This window comes from Emys orbicularis, chromosome 7 (assembly GCF_028017835.1).
Source record: "Emys orbicularis isolate rEmyOrb1 chromosome 7, rEmyOrb1.hap1, whole genome shotgun sequence".
Taxonomy (NCBI): domain Eukaryota; kingdom Metazoa; phylum Chordata; order Testudines; family Emydidae; genus Emys; species Emys orbicularis.
The window spans coordinates 54,752,023-54,757,263 of NC_088689.1; positions in this window are offsets into that span (position 1 = coordinate 54,752,023).

The following is a 5,241-nucleotide window of genomic DNA, read 5'->3' on the forward strand; positions in this document are numbered from 1 at the left end:
CATCCCTTCTCCCGCATTCTTGGTAGGAGATGCTCCAACTGAGCTGAAACCCTCTTCCATATCCCTCTTAGCAACATTAAACATGACAATTTAGAGATGTTTTCCAGCTGCTTCTACTAGTCTGGGCTGCTCATGTACTGCACAGGAAATGAATACCCCTCCCCTCTCAATTTGTTGGCAATCCTGCAGATGACTGCTGGCCAGGGGAGCTCATACCTTTCTTCCTTTCTCCTCAGGGATTTGCTTGGATCATCTGTATTTACATAAGGGTCAGCCTACACAGCACCCCCTTCTGTCTCACAGCACCTTCTGGCCCCAGATGGACCATTGATAAGTAAACAATGGTCCCATAAAATAGAAGGGTCTTCCACCCTTCCTGGGCTTAGTTCTTTTATGCTTTCTTACAGAGCACTGATTCTCAAGGTTCCCCACCCCCAGCAGTCTGGCTCTTCACAAGGTAGATCCTTATTTCCAGACTATTTCCTGGCCACCTTTGCCTGGGGTTTAACCTTGCCACATGCCTCTCTCATGCTGTCGTATCCCTACAGGACTAGTCACAGGAGAGAATGTGGGCTATACCTCCCACGGGGAGGGATAGCTCAGTGGTTTGAGCATTGGCCTGCTAAACCCAGGATTGTGAGTTCAATCCTTGAGGGGGCCACTTAGGGATCTGGGGCAAAATCAGTACTTGGTCCTGCTAGTGAAGGCAGCGGGCTGGACTTGATGACCTTTCAAGGTCCCTTCCAGTTCTAGGAGATAGGATATCTCCATTATTTAAAAAAAAAAAAAAGAATCCCCCTCCTGCAACACTCTTCCCCAGTGGGGTTCTCCTTGCCTTTTATGACTCCCTCCCACTTGGATCTGATAATTGACCCAAGCCATCTGATCCCCAGCTGATCTAGATCAGCATGAAAAGGTTTAGTAAAGTCATGAGGCGGTCACTGATTGGTCACAGGAGAGGCTGTGATCTGTCTGGTAGGCATCCTGTGCTGGGCTCAGAAGTGGGTGGCTGCATGTCAGCAAGGATCTCAACTGGGCTTTATTCAGGATCAGTGTGATTCTTGTAGTTCAGTAATCGTGGCATGTGATGGCATCAGCTAACTAGGAAGATAGGAAGTGTTGAGAGTCTCTGGGTTAGGCTAAAAGGGGTAAAAAACAAGGGTGATGTCATGCTAGGAGTCTACTACAGGTCACCTAACCAGGTGGAAGAGGTGGATGAGGCTTTTTTTAAACAACTAACAAAATCATCCAAAGCCCAAGATTTGGTGGTGATGGGGGACTTCAACTATCCAAATATATGTTGGGAAAATAACACAGCGGGGCACAGACTATCCAACAAATTCTTGGACTGCATTGCAGACAACTTTTTATTTCAGAAGGTTGAAAAAGCTACTGGGGGGAAGCTGTTCTAGACTTGATTTTAACAAATAGGGAGGAACTCGTTGAGAATTTGAAAGTAGAAGGCAGCTTGGGTGAAAGTGATCATGAAATCATAGAGTTTGCAATTCTAAGGAAGGGTAGAAGGGAGTATAGCAAAATAGAGACAATGGATTTCAGGAAGGTGGATTTTGGTAAACTCAGCGTGCTGATAGGTAAGGTCCCATGGAAATCAAGACTGAGGGGAAAAACAACTGAGGAGAGTTGGCAGTTTTTCAAAGGGACGCTATTAAGGGCCCAAAAGCAAGCTATTCCGCTGGTTAGGAAAGATAGAAAATGTGGCAAAAGACCACCTTGGCTTAACCACAAGATCTTGCATGATCTAAAAAATAAAAAGGAGTCATATAAAAAATGGAAACTAGGATAGATTACAAAGGATGAATATAGGCAAACAACACAGGAATGCAGGGGCATGATTAGAAAGGCAAAGGCACAAAATGAGCTCAAACTAGCTACAGGAATAAAGGGAAACAAGAAGACTTTTTATCAATACATTAGAAGCAAGAAGAAGACCAAAGACAGGGTAGGCCCACTGCTCAGTGAAGAGGGAGAAACAGTAACAGGAAACTTGGAAATGGCAGAGATGCTTAATGACTTCTTTGTTTCGGTCTTCACCAAGAAGTCTGAAGGAATGCCCAACATAGTGAATACTAATGGGAAGGGGGTAGGTTTAGCAGATAAAATAAAAAAAGAACAAGTTAAAAATCACTTAAGTTAGATGCCTGCAAGTCACCAGGGCCTGATGAAATGCATCCTAGAATACTCAAGGAGCTAATAGAGGAGGTATCTGAGCCTCTAGCTATTATCTTTGGAAAATCATGGGAGACGGGAGAGATTCCAGAAGACTGGAAAAGGGCAAATATAGTGCCCATCTACAAAAAGGGAAATAAAAACAACCCAGGAAACTACAGACCAGTTAATTTAACTTCTGTGCCAGGGAAGATAATGAAGCAAGTAATTAAGGAAATCATCTGCAAACACTTGGAAGGTGGTAAGGTGATAGGGAATAGCCAGCATGGATTTGTAAAGAACAAATCGTGTCAAACCAATCTGATAGCTTTCTTTGATAGGATAACGAGTCTTGTGGATAAGGGAGAAGCTGTGGATGTGGTATACCTAGACTTTAGTAAGGCATTTGATACGGTCTCACATGATATTCTTATCGATAAACTAGGCAAATACAATTTAGATGGGGCTACTATAAGATGGGTGCATAACTGGCTGGATAACCGTACTCAGAGAGTTGTTATTAATGGTTCCCAATCCTGCTGGAAAGGCATAACGAGTGGGGTTCCGCAGGGGTCTGTTTTGGGACCGGCTCTGTTCAATATCTTCATTAACGACTTAGATATTGGCATAGAAAGTACGCTTATTAAGTTTGCAGATGATACCAAACTGGGAGGGATTGCAACTGCTTTGGAGGACAGGGTCATAATTCAAAATGATCTGGACAAATTGGAGAAACGGTCTGAGGTAAACAGGATGAAGTTTAACAAAGACCAATGCAAAGTGCTCCACTTAGGAAGGAACAATCAGTTTCACACATACAGAATGGGAAGAGACTGTCTAGGAAGAAGTACGGCAGAAAGGGATCTAGGGGTTATAGTGGACCACAAGCTAAATATGAGTCAACAGTGTGATGCTGTTGCAAAAAAAGCAAACATGATTCTGGGATGTATTAACAGGTGTGTTGTGAGCAAGACATGAGAAGTCATTCTTCCGCTCTACTCTACGCTGGTTAGGCCTCAATTGGAGTATTGTGTCCAGTTCTGGGCACCGCATTTCAAGAAAGATGTGGAGAAATTGGAGAGGGTCCAGAGAAGAGCAACAAGAATGATTAAAGGTCTTGAGAACATGACCTATGAAAGAAGGCTGAAAGAATTGGGTTTGTTTAGTTTGGAAAAGAGAAGACTGAGAGGGGACATGATAGCAGTTTTCAGGTATCTAAAAGGGTGTCATAAGGAGGAGGGAGAAAACTTGTTCAACTTAGCCTCTAAGGATAGAACAAGAAGCAATGGGCTTAAACTGCAGCAAGGGAGGTTTAGGTTGGACAAAAAAGGTAAGAAAAAGTTCCTAACTGTCAGGGTGGTTAAACACTGGAATAAATTGCCTAGGGAGGTTGTGGAATCTCCATCTCTGGAGATATTTAAGAGTAGGTTAGATAAATGTCTATCAGGGATGGTCTAGACAGTATTTGGTCCTGCCATGAGGGCAGGGGACTGGACTCGATGACCTCTCGAGGTCCCTTCCAGTCCTAGAATCTATGAATCTATAATCTCCATTGAATTATGAGCTGTGATGACAGCACCCTCACCACCCCAAAGTTATTGTTCTGCATCTCAGAGTGGGAAAAGCTTGGCTGTAGACAAGAGAACTGAGCTGTTAATTCAGGTGAAACAGGACTGCTCTTTGCTTTTTCCAGAGATCATATTAGTGTGGTCTGAGCTACTACTAAGGCACATGCAGATCAGTGGAATAGGTGCAGAAAGATATTAACTGACTGAGTTTTAGCTCCTTCATCTGGGGGGCGGGGGTCTGATTCTGAATCACGAGGGCATTACCTATAATTGCTATGGGCTCTTTTGACCAGGTGATGTACACCTCTTGGACTTGGAAGCCAATATTTTCAATCTGGATATACCATAATGGACTGAGAACTGGTGGCAAGGCTAGAGGCATCTGTGATGGCTTGTCCTGGCATCAAGAGTTAAATTCCTTTTGGGGAGGATTAGAATTATTGCAGGGGAATGGATCTCTTGACCTCACGTATGCTGAGATGCAAAATACCCTTTCCTATTATTTAGACATTGACTTGTTTATGTCTGAAAGAGGTTAGCGCCCCATGTAACACAATTTGGGATTTTCCTGCACATTAGCTAGCCTGGGACTGTATCTTGCCTATGCCTCTGAATTGTGCTGATTCATTAGGACCATAGAAAGTTACATGCTCAGGGTATGCATGTCAAAAGTGGCAGGGTGGTGACAGTTTGGGCATCTGTCCCCTTCCATCTTCCACTGCTATCAGGTCACCATGCCTCTTAGCTGTTATCTTATTGTCTAAGTCACAAAGTTGGGGCCATGATAAAAATGGAACTTGTACCTAACACAAATGTTTAAAAAATGTTTTTTTCAATCCTCAATTTAATCTGTAAGGAACAGTGTTGTTCAACACTACAAGGTAATTCGGTTTTGAGGGTATTAGTAATTCAGCACTGGTTATTCAATGGGAGAAACCAGATTTCTACTGTATTAAAGGCTTGAATAAATAAGTGTTTATCAACTGGACTTACCATTTTCACTAAAGCAGAGTAATATTTATTTATTTATTTATTTATTAGAAAACTATCCAATGATTTAAGGAAATAATAGAAATCAAACTTTACCACAGGCATTGAAATTCTCATAGGATGAAAATTACAAAGAACTCACTTGCTGTTATTTACAGCATTCCTTGAGGTCAAATGCAATAGAGTCCCAGTATATTTCTGTCAACTAGTATGTATTTTGTTTTGGTTTTGTTTGCTCCTTTAGATTTTCCAATCTCTGAAACACTAAACTGGTAGTAAAAACAAAAAACGGCCCTTGACTCAAGCATTGCTGATACAACCATGCCTGGCGTGTTTACTTGCAAAAGAGGAATAAAAATAAATGTAATTTGAAAGGGATTAGTTTACTCCAAAGTGTTCGTTTTTATCCAGCTTTTAACCTCCTTTATCCATCTCATCTCCCAGAGGAATAGCAGCTGCTAGCTCATTCAGTGAAGTACCACTGTGCATTTATGAATTCCTGCTTGCTCTGTAGGAA